Source organism: Protopterus annectens, chromosome 1.part0 (assembly GCF_019279795.1).
Source record: "Protopterus annectens isolate FY-2018-M chromosome 1.part0, PAN1.0, whole genome shotgun sequence".
NCBI classification, from domain to species: domain Eukaryota; kingdom Metazoa; phylum Chordata; order Ceratodontiformes; family Protopteridae; genus Protopterus; species Protopterus annectens.
The window spans coordinates 1,721,942,601-1,721,963,140 of record NC_056725.1 but is presented as its reverse complement, the minus strand read 5'-3'; positions in this window follow the sequence as shown (position 1 = coordinate 1,721,963,140).

Here is a 20,540-nt window from a genome sequence, read left to right as displayed (position 1 = left end):
GGAATATTAATAGGGGGTCATGGTATAATTACTATTATACAACGACCCCCCCCCCCCATTAATATTCCAAAAAGTGCATGCTGATTTGTCAGCATGCATGTTGTAAATCAGATTTATATTAATGGAAAAAGGTCCGGTCACCTGGACTTTTTCCATTAGTATAAGTCTTTTTTTTTTTTTTTGTTGGACAGAAATGGAGAATGGAATGGCTCCGTTGCTGTTATCTCACTATGTTAAACTCGTTTAACATAGCGAGATATCTTTAAAAAAAGCAACAGAGATCTTCCTTTCTCTGTTGCTTTTTTTAAAGCTGTCTCGCTATGTTAAACTCATTTAACATAGCGAGACAGCTTTAAAAAAAGCAACGGAGGAAGGAAAATCTCCGTTACTTTTTTTATAGCTATATTGCTATATTAAACTCTTTTAACATAGCGAGACACGTTTTTAAAAGCAACGGAGATCTTCCTTTCTCCATTGCTTCCACAAACAGTTCTGATGTACTGCGTAATCATACACATGAGCAGTACATCAGAACTGCCGCAGAATACTGGACAGCTGCGGAAGGACAGCAAGGAGGCATTATACAATGCCATTATTTAAAAAAAGTAAGTATTTTTTTTCTTAAATAATGTCATTGTATAATAGCAATAACCCACTTCTGGGTGTGGGTAATGCTGGATTTACCCATGGTTGTCTTTGTTTGGCCACTCAGGCTTCGCCCTTGTGACCAAACCACACCAACCATGGGTAAATCCAGCATTACCCACACCCAGACATGGGTTATTGCTTAAATCATGAATGCCAGATGTTCAAGCTATTTAAGATCTAAAACTTCAAAGGCAAACTTCTGTCATGTGAAGATGATCACAAAGGTCATGGAGATAGCATAAAAATACTTTATAACACATGTATTTTAACATACAATTACATATAAGTGCATTTATTAGTATTTGTAACTTATTGTTAAAGTTTAATCTAAGCAAGCCTTGAAGTAGCTGTACAATTCAGCGAGACAGGAGTGTACCATTAATGACTGATGTTCTTAGTCAGGGAAGCACTAACCAGGAAAAAATGATTTTGGTGAGGTGATAAAAGCAAAAATGGTACAATGCAAGAAAGCTGTAATCAAGGTCAATAAGATTCTGGGCTACATTCTTAAGGAAATAAACTCCAGAAACAAAGCAGTTATATTGACTATCTATAGATATTTGGATAGGGCCCAGCTAGAGAAGTGTATTTAGTTCCTGTAATCATGGCTGCTGGATATCGATGCATATGGAAGTAACATGACAGTATCTGCACAGAGAGTTAGAATTCCCAGTTCTGCAGATGTTAGTTTCATATTCTCTTGGACTTAAGGTTATTATGAAACTGTTTGTACTTTTTACTAAATTATTGACAATGTTATATAATATTACATCATCATTATTATGACAGATATCTGTGCTGAACATAAATTGGCTAAATCATTTCATGGCCTAGTAAAATTTTCTTCAGTACAAGAGAGGATAAAAAGCTTAACACATTTCACATTCTTAACATTTGTTGAGTGTGAAGTTATAATCCTTAAACAAAATATAGATTTTGCCTCCTCCACACTGTTGAAATGTATGAAAGTTCTCAGCTCTAATATTTAAGTAGTGAGTGACAGTTATGACTTAAAAGAGCTAGTAAGGTAAATGCAGTCTACCTGCTTTTGATACTATGTTTACCTTTGTAGTCTAAATGATAAAAGAACCATTCACTGGACGAAAAGGAGAGTATTTACAAGTTTGTACATATAATGTCTCATTATGAATCATCCCTGGTCTTCTTTCTAAGCTTTATAACTATTAATGCTTTGGAAAAATGTTTCACTTTAGCTGTTAATAGCATTTTAGTGAACTCAGCAAGGCACAGAGAGTATTTGGAAAGAAGCATAACATGACTGCACTGTGGTAAATGATGAGGTGATGTTAGGATGCTGCTGCCTGATTGAAATTAGGTGTGCAAGAGTTCCATCATAGTGAGGACATGCCAGGGACAGTGCTGCATAATTAATCTTCAGAGCTGTGAAAACAGTATGAACCATGCAACTAAACCAGCTGTGCTTTGAATGATCATATGACACAGGGATAGCAGCAGTAATCTGATATGTCTCAAAGTGCCCATATATGTTGCACAAACAAAGCTGGGGACTCATACAATGGCACTCCAGCAAAGTGCCAACTGATTTTATCATATGAATGACATAGAATGGGGACATAGGACAACCAGAAATGCGGAAGAGCAAGTAGAGGAACATGCAAGACAAAGGGAAGGGGAGAATAGAGTTGGTAAGGAAGAAGGGTATAGTTTTTTGCAGCATTTTTTTCAAGGGGAGAGGGGAAGGTGGCATGGGGAAGATGTGGGTAGAAATACAGATATAGGGAAGGAATCAGGAGCAGAAAAATAAACATATAGCACAGACAAAGACTGGCATCAGAGATAATGTTACATCGGGGGCAACAATGGAGAGATGCAGACTGACAGAGGGTGGACAGCTGGGTGATGGGGAGGACTGGATTCCAAACATGAGTTGGGGAATGACATGAAAAGGTGGGAAACACAATGTTAAAGAGAGGGGGATGAGAAAGATTGCAGCTGGCCTATCAAGGTACCCACCCAGAAGTCAATCATCTCCACAGCTGAAATCATGGGTGGGCTCCACATATGGTGATGTGATGGTTTGGGGCTGGCCAGCTATACGACTCTACTAGCTGAATGAAGAGACACACCAGAGTGCCAATGCAGGAATCAAACCACTAATTCACTTCAGCCTTACCAGCCACTGCACCTCATGCTAGGTAACCCTGGAGAGCTCCTCTATACCACACTCAGATGAGGATTCTATGCGTCCCCATCAGAGAAGCAGCAACAGGGTCCATCTGCAAGTCATCAGTGTCATCTTTTTCACCCTACAATGAGGTAGACCTGGGGACCTGTTGAGACCCATCACTAACCATGATGATCAGTGCAGAGTGCATAGGCAGTTGCCTCATCTCTGCCTTCACCACTGCTGATGTTGCAAAGAAAATAAATGATGAAAAATAAGACAATAATGCAACATAATAAAAAAGAAATTAAAAAGGACAGATTTAAGGCAAAAACTACCACTGTTCAGTTGTATGTTGTACAGTTTATTAAACTATTACATTGGATTGAGAAAAGCAAACCAACAAAGCATAGAGGTCACCCATTATCAACACCAATTTATGTTGTCCTGCTTGATTTCAAAGGTCCTGCAACTGCTGTCTGAATGCACTCTTTTCCTCACCATTCCAACCCTGCTATGAGGCATAGGCTGAGATTACAAATAGTGCCCTCTCATAGGCTGAGATTACAAATAGTGCCCTCTCATAGGCTGAGATTACAAATAGTGCCCTCTCGTAGGCTGAGATTACAAATAGTGCCCTCTCATAGGCTGAGATTACAAATAGTGCCCTCTCATAGGCTGAGATTACAAATAGTGCCCTCTCATTACATAGGTGTCTGATTGCCACTGATGATATCCCTCACTGTCTTCTGATGTCTCTCTCTTATCAAAATTCCTACATCATCTCTAGTTTGTCCCCTCCCGTGTAGCCAAGTGGCTTTGCTGCACTGCCCTTCCATCTTGTCTCCTGGATGCATAGAATGTCCAGCCATCTCCTATCATCATGTCATCCATTCTAAGCTGCATCCTGTCAGTGAAACCTCACTGAGTGTAGCAATTCTTAGCACATGTTGTCAGGTTGATTGGTTTTACATCCAGCTTTTGCCCAACAGAATTATCCCAGGTAACCAAAGCTGGGCAACTGGCCACTCTCTGGCCAGTAACGTATTGACGCAGGGCTGTTGGGATTTATGGTGGGCGTGTACTGGCCAGTAGGGGTGCATACATCTCTCCCACTGTTAGCATGGGTTCCTGACATAGGTAGGAGTAGGCTGAGTCCTCAATCCACTTAGCAGCAGCAAATACCCATGCCCATTTGGTGTCATTAGCCAACATGACTGAATCACCTAGAGCCAGTTTTTACACATCAAGAGGCTAGCCCTGACACAGCACACACTCTGTGATCTATGTTCTCCTATCTTGAAGATATTTTCACCACAGTTAATGCACAAAGTGGTTGGTCTATATAACTCTTCCCCAACAGACATCCTGGTGGCCATCACCACATGATGACAGGAATTCCACAGACCCGAGTGTCAGGCTTTGCATCAATCAGCAGATGTACAGGTCAGTGATACAGGCCCAGACTGCCAGAACTCAGCACGTTAGACACGTTGAATATCCTGCTTGGCCTGTGTGAAGTTTTTAAAATGATATATAATACAATTACAGACTAAATGTTACTTTTGTTGAATATTTATCAGAACATGGTACTACATGTTAAAAATGTTGTATGTTGAACTGAATTGCAATGCAAAGATAACATAGATATATTGTAATATTTGTTTCCAGTAACTGGTAAATCAGTAACTTCATACTATGAATGTATATAATAATTCAGTGTTTATTATGAGAAAAATGCAAGATCTCAAGGTACAACACAGTGTCATAACTGCTCCTTTAAATGTTGATATTTCTCTTAGAATATGACAAGTCATCTCAGAACCTGAAAACATAACATACCTAGAACAGAAGTAGTGGATTTTGATCAGATTTACAGTCATAACTCACTTGTTATGTATTTGAGAAATTTATCTCAAGGAATTCACATCCAGAGTGAAGCTTAAGAGGTGACTGTTAAAATACATTTCCACAACACATAATTGGTGGGTCATAGTCGAAGTCCAGTCATGATTCTTTGCAGTACATAGAGCTTTAGCAGCTGTGATGTGCTACTGGTTATGGGAAAAAAATATAAGAGCAAGACAGGTTTCATGGCTTTGAAAGCACACACTTAACACTGCCATACTGACAGCAGCCAGAGGTGAAGTATACCTCTCATGAACCAACAGCTTTAAAAACTGCTAAATTATGTCTTTTTTTTTTTTTTGAATGGCAGCAGTAATTGTGTTATAGTTTTAAAAGCTGTTACACCTTTCCAACATTGTTCTGTGGTGGTTGCCTTGTGTATTCTGGCCTGAGACTAGGGCATAACAGCTCTGAATGGTACATTTTCGTATGCACTTCTCTGACATTGGAAAAGTCTGTGACAGGCTTATCAACTAATGGCAACCAGATTACAGTATTGAGGAAAACAATGTTGCTGCTGCCACTACATATAAAGGCCCCCCAATTTTATTCAGCAGTAATGTCTATCTTATATCTTAAATTTCCAGAACTAGCACTGGGCTGGAACATGTTTTACTGAAGCAAATCTCATATCAAATCGAGTTTAGCTTCATTTTAACAGTGTTGGACTAGAAACACAGATATTGACAGTTAAACACCACTTGTTCCTGGTAGTCTACCAATTTCCCTATTTAAAATGCAAATTCTAAGTAACCAACACCCTGTTTTCCTCACCAGTTACAAACATCGCCTCATGAATGCATTCTTCAATTCCCTCACTGTTTGTCCCTACTACTGCTTCTGATGGATGTTCAATCATCAACTCCCTTTTCTGTGAAAAAAATGCTTATTTGCATTTCCACTAAAATATTCATACTGTACCTGTAGGCTCTAACACTTTATGATTAGCATGCCATTTACTGTGAAAGACAGTTTCTTCAATTGAGAGCTTTAAAACGTTTCTGTTATTCATTTAATATGTCCGTTATTTTACTCATTCATATTGAACTGATTTAATTCCCAGTATATATTGTCAGTTGCTTTAGACTTTTACATGGCCTCTGATGCAACCAATAAATTAATTTTATCGCCATCCAGTGAATTGTCTCTATACTGTCTATATCCTTATAAAGGCGATGTAAAAGGACTATACTGAGAACTGCAGATACAGTCTTATAACCTATCTATAGGCAGAAAATATAATTTCTCATTTTCTGCTTGTGATGTCTTTTTCAGTTCATTTTATATCCATCAACCTTTTTTCACTACTTTCAGTCATTGTATTCTTATCTCTGTGGCAGCTTACATGTTGAGATGCATCCTGTTCCATCTTTGCTCCTGCTACTGAATTTCTTTAATTTATAAACCCTTTCTCTATTTTTATTGTTTCCCATATACATTATTTTGCACTGGGTTTGAACTGAAATGCATCAGATAATTTTTATAACACTTCAGTGCTCCATTTTGCCCTATCTTCCCCTTCTTGTATATCAGTCATTGTGAACATGTTTGTGCCATCTATAAAATGGTGATCTTTTTCTTTCAGACTTTCTAGAATTTTAGTTACAACTATTCATTCTTTTGAATGAACTCCATTTACTACTTCTCTCTGTGTCATATTGTTTAACCAGTGATTACCCACCCTACCTCCCTGACCCAAACCAGTGAAGGCTAATTTGTTCACTAACCTTTTTCATAATACTTCATTATATGCCTTACTAAAGTGTAAGTCGACCACATTTACAACTGTTTCATTGAATAAGAACTATTACATTTATCCATCAAAACTTTCTTGTGCAAATCCATGTTTACCTTGGGCCCGATTCTTAGATATAGCTCCTGATTCTTAGAAGTACTGAGATAATTCATACTTCTTTCATCATTTAGGAGAGACTTAATGGCTGTCACTATCATTGACATTAATTTAGCAGATTAGAAACTGCCAGACTGTTTCTCTTTCTCACTTTCTTTTTTTCTGATAAGGTATGCTATGTGTTTTCTTCTATTCTTCAGGTGTCTTTGTTCCCAGCCAGTTATTTGCTAGAAAGTAGTGTTCTAGTTCTCCCCTCATTTCTCTTAAGAGTTTTGTGGTCACTCCCAGTAAGCTTTCTTATTTTGTCCAAGTTTAGTTTTTGGAGACTTTTCAGAACCAACTTTCTGTGAAAGGACTGAGATTAATTACTTTATCCTAGCGCTTCTGTTGATTGGATTTTGTAACTCATTCTTTTGTTCATGATTACCGAACAGGAGTTCTGTTTGGCTGCCCTGTCTTTCACTTTCCCCTCTCTACTCAATGTACTTTGTATTTTGTTAAGCCTCACTAGTGGTCACCATAGGAGAGAGCCACAAAAAATCCAATTTGCAGGTCTAACACAGCATTTTCTGAACTGCTGAGAACTGCTACACAACAAAACCCATAAAAAGAACTTCAAACAAAGCACATGTGAATAAATTATTATGTAGCTTGGTGAGGTAACCTTCCCTGGCAAAGCTACATATTCCACTCGATCTGATAGGTAGGCTGTACTGCTCATTGCGTTGTCACAATCACTTATGTGGTAACAATACTTCATAGACTTACTGCTGAGAATCATGGCAGTACCTGTACTTGGGTCTATAATGAAACATCATGTCTGCCATAGTCAAGGTACAATACATCCTAAGTAAACTATCAGAAGTAAGCAAAACTGTTAGCTTAATACATTGTTGTGCAAAACACACAAAAGGTTACAAAACGTTCCTGTATTCTATTTAGGCCACTATGGTAGGGACTTTGCCACCATACTCCTGCTAAAAGATAGATAGATAGATAGATAGATAGATAGATAGATAGATAGATAGATAGATAGATAGATAGAGATATAATATACATCAACCAGCCACATCTCTGATTCACAAATTATCAATCCTTAAAGATCAAAACTCACCTAAACAAAAAAGGCACATAAAAAAGAAAACCATTTTTATACAGCAGTGTGCCCCCTGCATCCCCCCTATGTAAGTATACAAGTGGGATTATACAATGCAGCACAGCACTGGCACTTCCACAGATGTCTGACTTAAACAATGTCACATTACACTTTATAGAGGATGACAGCATCGTTGTATGCTGAAAAGATGATGTTGGGAGGAGTGTCTGACATAGATGTGAAGTCACATCTCAGTATAAAATTGTCTCCACACTTATATTTGAATGAGCACATACATAAGTTGCCTGCTGTGAGATTAGAGCACTAAACTATCTAGCTACACAAGCTGGAGAGCACATTAGTTAATTTTCATGGCAAAAGAGATGTCTGAGTGTAATACTGTCAAAGTGCACTTTATATGCGTTCACATCATCATTGTATGTGGAGAAGATTGTTGGAGGAGTGACTGACATAGTTGTGGACTCATATGCTGTTCTAAAACTGTCTACTGACTGTAGTGTAATGAACATACACACGCACAAGTTGACTGCAGTGAGATTACAACCTGTACCTAGTTAATTACACAAACTAGAGAAGACAGTGCTTAATGCTAGCACCACAGCATAAGTCTAACTTTTGTATTGTCAGGGAACACTTTATAGCAGATGACATCATCAGTATCTGTTCAGAAGAAAATAAGTTGGCAGGAGTGTCTCACATGCTGCTCAAAAACTGTCTTCAGCATGAGAACTGACTGAACACACAAACACACAAGTTGACTGCAGTGAGATTAGCACTTCTACCTACCTAGTTATAGAAGCTAGAGAAGACAGTATCTAACACTAGTGCCACTGCACAAATCTGACTTTTATATCATCAGAGAACACTTTATAGCAGATGACATCAGTGTATGGTGAGAAGAAGATGCTTGGAGAGCTGTATGACATTGCTATATAGTCAAGTATATCTGTAAAATTTTGTTCTTAATGAGACCTGAGTGAGAACATAGACTCATGCTCTTCTGACTACATACACACAGTTAGATATACAGGCACACACTCAGGTTGACTGTTGTGCTAGTTAGTCCAGCTGGAGAACACAGCACTAAACATTCACACCATCACAAACCTTTGATGTTATTCTCATAGTGGGCTTTATAGAGTATGACATCATCATATCATAATGTTGCAGGTAACATATACTGCTATGAGACTTGTGTGCAAAGGCTGGACATCAGATTTGCTTTTATGACTGCAATGTGCAAAAATGCATTTAAAGACAACCTGGTAACCTAGGTGAAATAAGCTGGCATGAATGCATGTTGCAGAACTGAGACATACATATACCTGTTTCTCAGTATGTTGTTTAGAAAACACACACACACACAGACTTTGGAAACAGCAGTACTGTAAGTGTTACCATGTGCATGTTCATGTTCTGATGAATTGATGTCCACAGTACTAGAGTTTGACAATATCAATGTGTTTTGATCAGTGTCAGTATAAAACCATAACAAATGTAACAATGGAGTTGTGCTCTTTATTTCTGTAGTATACTTGACAGTGGGCCAATTTTGTACATATAATTTGCAAGTGCATTGCTGCAGGGCACACATGAGTCTAAGTATGCCTTCAGTGAAGAACATGTCCCTTCCCTTCTTTTGTATTTATGAATGCCTTTTGATGAGATGGAAGATAACCTGATAATAACCATAGTAAGACATGCTAGACACCAGTTTATATACCACATCATTGAGAAACTGATTTGCACGAATGATGGCAAAGTGCTAGCACATAAAAGATTCCCATTTTATGACTACAACATGAACTTGAAAAGTAGTTAGGAATATATATATTATGTGAGAAATAGCTGAGAGACACTATGCTGTTCATACTGTAGTTTATATTGGAAATGTTGTGTCATAACTTTTATTACTTTAAGATTTATTGTTATTGCCTTCCCTATTTGCATACAGTTAATCAACGAGCAAATGCAGTTCTCTGCTTAAATGGAAAAAAATACTAATATTTCTATTGGTTAGCCTCACTCCATGCAAACAGGCTAAGCGGTGATGCTTGGCCATCAGCACTCTGGACAGAACTGAGTGTACAAAATACACCTGCTGCCTAGCTTTCCCTATAGCACCAGGTGTAAGAGCAGTGAGCTCCTTATCAGAACACAGATGACACAGGATTCAAACCCAGATCGTTTTCATTTTTCACAGATGATGTCAGGATGGGATTAGCAAAGTAAATGAGATCATGACTGCAAATGTGACAAACAATGACTACAATAAAGTATGTGTCTTTCACAATTTTTCTCATGGGTGGTAGATCTTTTGTAGTGATTATTACAACTCATCAGTTATACTAGCTATTTGTGTATGGACAGATATCCTGAAAAGTGTGTGCAGAATGCTTTGTCACAGTAAGGACAATTTCCATAACACATTAGATAAAGATTTCATCCATCATCCCCTGAACATGTCACAAGCAGAATAATACAGATGATTTTACAGCATTGCAAAGTACATGAGCACTGATAAATAATTGACTTAAGGTAACATTAAATTAGTATGCTGACACCATCCACTGGTCTAATAAATACACACCTGTAAAGAGGAGTTGAACTGATAGGATGAATACAAGGAGAGATGAACATACATCTAGCAGTGTTTTTATTGGCACATTAATGGTCATTTTTAGTCTGTTGTCAATATTACCATTACATGCTGTGTAGCATGAAGTGAGTGACATAGGGGCAGTGAAGGCTTAGGAGAGAGACACCAGGCTTATGACAAGCAGAACAAGGTTAGCTAAATATGCAATAGCAGTGGGGATGGATGTCACTTAAGATACTTATTTTTGGACAGTAATCAATATATTTCCATGAAAAATCATAACTATAGCGAATTTTTAATATGTGAGTGATTAAATATATCATACACATATACCAGATTTTGCCATAGGACATTCGTGCGTGATGCCAAATTCCATACAAATGTAGAGAACAAAAAGTGAAGGCTTTATTAGGGGCTATTTCTGGCCATGTGTGGGGTGTGTGATTCTATTTTTTGACCATATTAACAGTGTGAAAATGGTGAAGACAGGAAAGTGGTGAAATGTGGGGGCAAGCAGGAGGAAGAACAAAGGGAAAGCAATAAAGAATTTGCAGTAGGGAATTAGGAAACAGCCATAGCTACCCACTTCTTTAACAATGTAATGTGAACATATTATAGAAAATTGAATGAATTTGGACTGTCACCACAACACAGATGGGTGGCAACAACGCAATCATTTTGTATAGCCAATTGGACCAAATCAAGTGTGTCAAGAAGACACATATGAAAAGTGGAGAGTTATGTATGGGAGAATTTATTTTCTTGAAGGACAGGTGCCCATTTTTTAATTAAAAGAAGAGAGGAATGTTGAGGAAGGGTCATTGGAATGTCAGGGTCAGGTAGGTAGGTAGGGTAGGTGAGCAAGCAAATGCAGACAAACAAGACAGACACAGAGATTGTGATGGACAGAAAAGGTTGGGGGGACAGAATGACTGGCGATAGGTAGGGAGCATCAGATGTACATGCCTGTCAAGCATAAGAACAGTGAGAATCTAGTCCTCACCCTCAGAACTGCCATCACTTTCCACTTCTTCAGTTCCCTTGGAGATTGCTTGATATGGAGGTCATTTTTGCATTCGAAGTAGCAACATCTCCAGATGGCTGAAGTGGGCACCGATCCAGTTTCAGTCACATCACACACTACCTCTGGCAGCTCCTGGAAGGTGATGTTATCCCTGACTCTACCAATACTCCAGGATGGTGCCAGTGCACCAGCAGCCAAGGCAATGCTACCTGATGTGGATGAGCCAGGTAGTGCAGGGGCTGTGGTAGTGAGTACTGCCAGGTTGAGTCCCAGAGTTGCTAAGTGTTAGTACAGCAGCCAATGGAGGTTTAGCAGGCTGAGACACAGTGGTTGGCTTACCTCCCTGTGCTGAAAAATATTTTGTTTGTTGGCAGAAAAGTATAACATCAGAGCAGTGTGCTCCCATTTATAAAAAAAAAAAAAAAAAAAAAAAAAAAAAGGAGAGAGATATAATGGGTGGGGTGAGGGAAAAAAAAAGAAATGAGATTAGAACAATTATATTTCACATTCAAATGCTTTATTAAAATAAATTCACTTTTATTATTATATTAGCTATACACTTTCCAACTCCAAAATGGGGTTGTGAATTTTAACAATTAATCTTTGTAATATCCAGATACTGCACATATGCTTTTAAAGATAATACAGATTAAGTTAACAACATGACATTAAAGCCAATTTTGTTGGAATTAAAATTAAAAAGTGATATTTTACCATATTAACCATGTGGGTTCTGTCCGTGAGCCAGTTGGCAAGTCATCTTGTGATGTAGGGGTTTATGTTCAGGCTGGTGAGCTTATCTATAATACTGAGTGGGGAATGGTGTCAAAGGCCTTTGTGAGGTCTAGGCAGGCTGTGTGGACCACCTTTCCATCGTCTATAGCCTTGGTAACTGTCTCAAAGAAATCTACCAGGTTTAGGAGGCATGATCTGCCCTTAACAAAGCCGAACTGGGTAGGGTCCAGTGTTTGGAGGTTTCCTATGTATCTGTTAATGAGATCCATGATGATGCGCTCCATAGCTTTGAAGACCAAGCTAGTTAGGCTTATAGGGTGATAGTTCCCAGGGTCTGTTCTGGCTCCACCTTTGTAGAGTGGAATAACCGTTTCTGTGTGCCACTCTGTGGGCACGTAGCCTGTGGAGAGGCTGAGTTTAAACAGTGTGTTTAGGTGAGGGGTTAGTTCATCTTTGAGCTCATGTAGGACGCAGCCTGGGACATCATCTGGTCCCATTGATGCTGTGTTTTTGGCTTTGGAGAGGGCTGTTTTAACCTGAGTGTCTGTGATTTCAGGGGCACTACATTCTTCTGGTATAGTTATGGGCCCTTTTGGGGGTGAGAGGGGGGTGAAGTTTGCACTGAACCTGTCTGCCAGGATGTTGGCTATATCAGTCAGTTCAGTGTATTTTGCGCCATTCTGCACTAACTCTGAGCAGATCTGAGAATTGCCACTTAGATTCTTGACATAACTAAAGAATGCCTTGTGGTTATCTTTGGAGTCCATGGCAATTTTTCTTTCAAAGCTAGCCTTGGATGATTTTATGAGGGAACATAGTTTCTTGCTGATATTGATCAGGGATGTCTTCCCTTCTTGGGATTTTACTCTTTTCTGTACTAGTTTTCTCCTTCTGTTGTATACTTTGTTTATGGCAGGAGTCCACCAGACTGGTTCCCTTTTCTTCGAGGAGTGAGTGTTGGTTTTGTTTGGGGATAGCACAATCCATGCATTCTTGTAGGTGCCCGTAGAGTGCATTAGTAAAGGATTTTGCAGCTTAGACAGCATTATCTTTTAGCATGGGGGCTTTGAAACTTCACACCTCGGTCTTAAGTAATGTGAAGTTTGCTTTTGAAAAGTTTTTCACGGTGGTTTCTTTGACCAGGGTTGGTGGTGGAATGTGGATATCCAGAGTGATTAGTTTATGGTCAGATCTAACCAGCGAGGGGTTGACCTCCGGTGTGGAATATTGGTCGCCCATGTTGGTGATGACCAGGTCCAATATGTTGTCACCTCTGGTGGGGGTGTTGACCAGTTGATCCAGGGCATTTGAGTTAATACATTCTAGGAAATGTTGGGCAAGGGAGTTTGTACTTGAGTAGTTCTCTCAGTTAATGTTTGGGTAATTGAAATCACCCAATATCAGGGTGTTTGGTAGGACCTTTGTGTTTCCCGGTGTTTCCAGGAATGTGGAGTGGGGGTCCTGGGACATGGTGGGTGATCTGTAGCAAGCTATAATTTGAATAGCAGTTTTGCATGTTGATAGTTGCACGTGGATGATCTCTGAACCATCGTGCTGTGCCACTAACCTGGAGGTGTGGGTATCCTTGATGAATATGGATACTCCCCACCTTTTGTATTTCAGTCAAGGTTTTGTGGCCAAAATGTATGGTATGAATTGTAGCCTGGTAGTGCTGGGGTGCTCTCTGGAGCCTTAAACCAGGTTTCTGTTACTGCACATATATTGATTTTCTCCATACTGAGGAGTGCCTTGAGTGCATGCATTTTGAGGTTTATACTTCTGGCATTGAGTAGCATTACCCTCAGTTTTTTGTTACTTGTGCTATTTACGGTGGTGGATTTGTCTTTTGAGCCTTGCCTAAAAAAGGCACTATGGGGGTGGCAAGAGCCTTGGCCATTATTCAAAAGCCTAAGGGTGACAGGTGCAAGCTGTCTCTAGCGAAGCAGCGTGGCTTGTCGAGCATGTCATCCCAGGCTGACAGACACTGGATCCCCTTTGAATGACACCAGAAGCTTAGACAATTGTTGAAACTGATCATTTTTTCTCTATACCATGGTATAATTCTTGGTGAGGGCAGGATGCTACTCAAGGTCAGGGTCATACCAGCCTAGGCTATATGATCAGAGAGCTCCTCCATGTCTCTTCATGTAGTCCAGGGAGGTATGGCTCAGGTCATTCACACCAACATGGACAATGACAGAGTCATATTTGTACTTGTTATGGAGTGACCTGAGTGCTTGTGTTATGTGGTGGATCCTAGCACCCGACAGGCAGCTAACAGTAACCTTCTCCTTGTTCAGCCTAGTGAGTGGGATGTCAGTGTGCCTAACTATTGAGTCACCTATTACTAGTGTGTTGGGTGTGTTATTTTGCCTTAAGGGCTGTGATTGTGTGGCACACTGGTTTTGTGAAGTATGTGTTTCATGGTTTGTGTTGGGGGGTGGAGGTTGCTTGGATGTCTGCTTTGGAGGTCTCTGTTACTTTTGCAGATTTTTATTTAGAGCCTCTGAGTATGTTTTCATGTATTTATTTGTGTTTTTTGCTGGTGCTGGTTTCATAGGTCTATGTGAGACTGGTGGTGTGATGCAAGTAATTCCCTTCTCCTCTTGACTGCCTGGTCCAGTCTTGGGTTGAGAGAGCTTAGCCTCCAGTTTGGCTGTACAATTGCAACTCTCGCATGTATTAGTGTTTGGTGGAAGGAGGAGAGGATTGTCTGTGTACATGAGGCAATTGTAACATTGTTTCAAAATGCCTAGATTCACCAGTTGGACTGGAGAGTACACCTGAAACTGCCCTTTGGACATGCCTGGATAGGTACAGTGAACTCTTTTACCGATTGGCTGGTAAGGTCGAATAGAGAGCCTTGTCCTTCTCTACAGTATAGGAGGGTCTAGTGCTTAGGTTTATTAGTGCTTGCTATGAGTTTTGAGCAAGTGCCGGGATGAGAAGTGAAGGGCATGAGTGCTTAAGTTGAAAATTTGTCTAGTTCCAAGAGAAAATTGAAGAGTAGACTTTGTGGAGCCGGGAATAGTTATACCCTAGCTAACTGGTGCTGCCTGGCATGCAAAACCTTGCAAATGGGGGTTTTATAGCAGGTAGACCACTCCCTGTTCCCTGGGTGGTACTTTGATCTCAATTTACATGCAGTCTATGGCACCCAAGACTTCAAGGCAATGTGCTATGGAGTAGAAATCCTGCATACTTATAGCTCTTTCCTCAGGGGTACAGCGGAAAATATATATACTCATTGGCATATTGTAGCATAGCATTCAGGAAATAATGTAGGATCCTGGATGCTAATGCCTGTGATACCTCCAGAATGTCCCCTGTCGATCTCTAGAAGGTTCCTGTAGCTGAAAATCTGAGTGCTACACATACTTTGGTCCTCACAGGTATTGGTTCCTCCCAGTTTGCCCTTACTCACAGTTGAGGACGAAAGAGGTTACAGAGTTCCTGGAGTGTGTCTCTGTCTACCCTGTAGTGCTCGACTATTTTCCACCTCATGCAGACCATGAAAATTTAAACGGAGTCTAAATACACTTCTCCTTCCTGCATAAGGTCTATCAGCAGCATCAGCAGCATAGACTTGAGCCTGTTGCACATACACATGCAGAACAGCAGCAGCAGCCCCTAACATTCTTTCTCTCTAGTGTAGTTTCCATGGCTATATTGCAATAAGTTTTGAAATTCAAGGCAAAAACCTACACTAAGTGTACATGATTGCTTTACAGCTTGTTGAATAGCTCCTCCATTTTCATTTAGTTGAAGCATACAATCCAGCTGCTTATGTTGTATTTAGCATTCCACAATGTTTACCATGTTTGTGTGGCTCTAGACACTCTGTAGAGCTGCTTACTGAATACAAATCAGAGTACAATCATGTGCGTATCACAGTGTGATGCTAATTCACTTAAAAAGTTAATAGGAAAAAAAACGATTTTGCATCAACAAGCATGTTTTGAGCAATAAGAAGTATGAAACTGTAATGTCTGGTATTATTGACTTGTATGTAATCCTTAGCGATTTACCAGAAAATCAGGCATGGGATGAAAACTATGAGTCAAAACCAGGGATGTTCTACAAAATCAGGGACAGCTGAGAGGTATGTTTCCCTGTGGTAGCACCTTTAGTGCTATCCAGCAGCATATATTGCTGTGGCTATTGTTTACCACTGTTGATCATCAGAAGTGGCTGTTTGCTTGAGGAGGAGAGAAAGAATAGTTCTCAACAGGATCACATTATGAGAACTGTTACTCTTTTTGAGTGTTTAAAATTTCATACACAACACGAAAGAGATCACCCTTTCATTGTAGTGATTTTTTTAAAAAATAGTAATGGTAAATAATATTGAATCATATTACCTCATCCAAACAAGTTTTTAATAAGTATGGAAGTCGCAGTGGTGTAGTGGTACCATTGTTGCCTCACAGCAAAAGGTTCTCTGGTTTGATTCTTGGCTGAGGTGCCTTCTGTGTGGAGTCTGCATGTCCTCCCTGCATTCATGTGAGTTTCCTCCAGGTGCTCCGGTTTCCTCCCATGTTACAAAGACATGCATCAGGAGCATTTCTCCCCAGGCCTCTGCTGAAAATTGGCTTTGTTCCAAGTCAGACTTTCCTGGTTAACAAATAATAAATAAAGAAATTGTTAAACATACTTTGAAGCTGTAAGTGTTCTTGTGTTTCACATTTGTCCATTTGTTCCACGCTGTCTGAGAGGTATGTTGCGCATTTTGAAGATGGAAGATTGAGAGTTATGGGATGCAGTCAGTGGAAGAAAGTATATGGCAGACTGAGTTCACATTAAAGTGATCATTGCTGTGGCGTGGTTAAGTTGGGGATATAGCTTTGTGTGTTAACATTCCATATTGAAGCTGATTACTGTCATTTGATGTTATTTCACTTCTTCTGGCAGAAAACCAGATAGCTCTTTGGGCAGTGGTAGCACCACACACTGTTCACAGTACAGTATACCTATATTTATTTATTTTGTTTATTTTTAATTTATTTTTTACACTAATGGATATGGGTGGGATTCCCCATATCAGCAAGTGTAAATACATTACTATGGATATTATGTTTTTCACTTTGTTATCAATGAGATATCAGAAGAATAGGGAATGTGGGTATCATTTTTACTGGCAGGTGATGTATGAAAACAAATGAAAATAACAAGATCACTGTGGTGGTGCTGTGGTAGCGTTGTCGCCTCACAGTAAGACATTGTCCTGTTTGATTCTCAGCTAGAGCGTCTTCTGTGTGTAGACATGCGTGAATGGGCGTACCTTCGTTGAAGGTTGTGTGTCAGGGCTGGCAACTCGGCATGTAAAAATCTACTGCCAATCATTAGCGGACTGGAGTTCCGCTGTGGCGACCCCTAACCAGGAAAAGCTGAAAGATACAACAACAACAACAACTTGGAGGGAATGGTATCTATCAAAAACAACATGGTAAAATTACATTTATGTGATTCCTTCACACCCAAAGGTAGTGTGCCATCTCAGAAAGCATACATTCCTCTGGGTCATTATGTATGTGTTTTGTACCCACGTGTCCTATTAAAAGCCCCTGAATTTTTTATTGTGAACTGCCTGAAGGCAGCTGACATAGGGCTTATTTTATATACAACTAGTATAGCTAGCTTGTCAAAAGGTTTTTGTTGTCACAGTTGAGCATTATACTTGGTTTCAACCTGGTGGCTATTTGACCTCTGCACAAAGGGCCAGGTAAAACTAATCTCCATTATATAAGTGCACTAAGTGCTCATTATGTCAGAAGTGAATGTCTTATATATTTCACCAGAAAAAAAATATATGTTTTAGTTGTAACATACCATGGGTACATTGTCATGCTTTCAAGTGGCTAAAGCTGTGGAGTCAAATTCAGAGGTATGCTGGTCTGGAAGCTGTAAGGTATGAATTGTAGTCTTATGTATGTGTTGTTGCTGTATGTTATTATCTGAAAGTTTTGTAATGAACTCTTAAATTGTGCCAGAGACACATCCTTTCAAATGCAGGATACTGCAGCTTTACTTCATGTGCCTTTACTGTTAGTCTAACATTTTTCATTTTTTTTACTGTGTGTACTGAGGTGAATATCTGCTCAGTATGGTGAATACAGTAATGACATATGGGACTTCCTCACTGTGTTATCATTACATCACAAGTAAAAAATCATATTTATTTCTCCTGAGTACAACCTTCTTTTGTCAATAAATGTATGCCATCCTCTAGTTTAGACTCACATGCAGTAAACTGCATTAGAAAAAAGCTACACTTGTGGATGTAGAATGAGCAGCTAAGTGCATTTCGTATCCGATGGTCATGAGATCCTGTTCTGTTAAATTTATTATGATACTTTATACAGTTACAGAGAAATGGTCCTTTGTTAGTGAGTACTGCCAGTAATCTTATTTAGCCATTTTGGTCTGGCTTTGTCAACCATTTCACAAAAAATGAATATTGTGCACATAAGTTGTCAACCTTCCATTCTCAAAGTGTGGAACATTTCATAATGTGGAGTAAATGGGCAAAATATGGAACACTTAAAAACTGCTTACTAACAACTTGAGCTTTATCAACATACCCACATTTTATATTGTCTGAGAGGCATGTCTCTAATTGAGACTGTCTTACCTACTTTCCGTACTGCTACTGGTCTGTGCAAAACAAAATAAAAAAGTCATTATCAAGGAGTCCTGTCTAAAAATTAATAAGAATATCTTGAAATAGTAGACAGAAAAATGCTCATTTGCAGTTACATTGGAATTCTGACCTGAATGGCCTTTGTAAATCAGCATAGTAAAACTTTTGCAAAACAGTTAGCTAAAACAAATGTGCAGTTTTCAATTCTCTTCATACTACAAAAAAAAAACTATCAGAAATATAAATCTGTTGTGTTGAAGTGATTTTAGGCATAAATGTATTGTTTCTGTATATGGATGACCTGTTCATCCTTTGTATATGTTTAAGTACAAAATAGCATTAACATTATTTTTAGCCAAAATTCAAAATGTAACTGCTCCTTCATCTTTTTTTTATTTTAATTTTTTTTGAAGGTGGAGTCCATTCCAGTAGTATTGTATGGATAATTATGAATAAATGTTAAATAATTTTGTAGGATATACCCCCAGATTCTCAAAAACTTGCACGACATGCGTGATTAGTGTAAGAGGTAAGTTTGCCAATATGGTGGCCGAGCGATCCATGTATGTGGCCGTTTGACATGCACGAGTGCTCTACCACTAGTGCTGCACGTTCCCAGCCCCCATATGCAAATTACCCCATTTGCAAGTGAAAACCATGCAAATGAGGTAAATCTGCCATCCAGGAAGGTTGAATCAGGGTGTGCAGGACTAGCGTAATATGCAGAAATGTACTCGGTTAGTAACCGAGTACGAATCTGCAAAATCCAAAACGGGGACAAGACAGCACCAAATTAAGGCGACATATCATTGAGGAACCATGCCAATGGCCAAGTATAATGCTGTTGGCATTGCAAACAAAGCAAAACATCCAAAATACAACTTTTATATTATTACCGCTGATCACAGCTGGTTAAGCATAGGGCAGCGGCACACAAACGGGATCGATGGGAAAAGAAGAAAATCTTAAAATCAGTATTCTGCCATGCAAGTCAATGGCAGGCAAAAGACAACCAGGCCAGTAAATAGTGGTTGCTAAGGGGGGAGGCGCAGTGTGACACATGTAACTATACATTAGTAGGCAATCCTATGCAAATGAGGGGAAGGATAGTGAATCCCAGTTTCCACCAGCATGTGAGGCAGGTCTCAACAGTGTAAGAGTATGAATAGGTGAGTGTAAGACTAGGAGGTAGGTGACATCATGGGTGGGTGTGTCAGGCATACTGTCAGTGGACTGGAGCTCTGTGGCTCGGGGTTGCACCCAGCTTAGCACAGTGAAGCCAGCGGGTGTGTCTAAACCTGCCTAGCACGTATGACAAAGTGTAAGCAGGTGTGTATGCCACGCGCCAGGATCTACAGGAAGATAAAAGAAGTGAAACCAGGAAATACAGCAGTGTGCACACTGAAGTACACCAATTGTGCAGTGCACCCCCGGGCTGAAACAGAAGGGCAATGGGAAAGGAAAGCAACAGTAGGAAGGTAATCAAGGGGTACTAGGTTCGCTGCCAGGTGAAACATATCAGAACCAGCCAATTACACAGGCAGCAGACCAGCCCAGAATGCCACTATAAACTATGCAAACACCTACCCCTCTGGTTTTTCCCACACCGTACACCACCAGTGTAAACAAGCGGGGAACTTTTAACACTCAGAACAGCAAAATGTTAGGGGCTGCAATAGCTATCATACAACTTGTGGAAGAGACTGAGGGTGGTGAGGATGTGAATGCTGCCATCCAACCCACAGTGAGGAGACGGAGAAGAGTGTACAGACCCAGGTTAACCTACCAAGGGCTACATGAGTTGGAGATAGTGGAGCACTATAAAGTGGACAGGGGCCTCCTACAGCAAATTGTTGAGCTGTGCCGGCCAT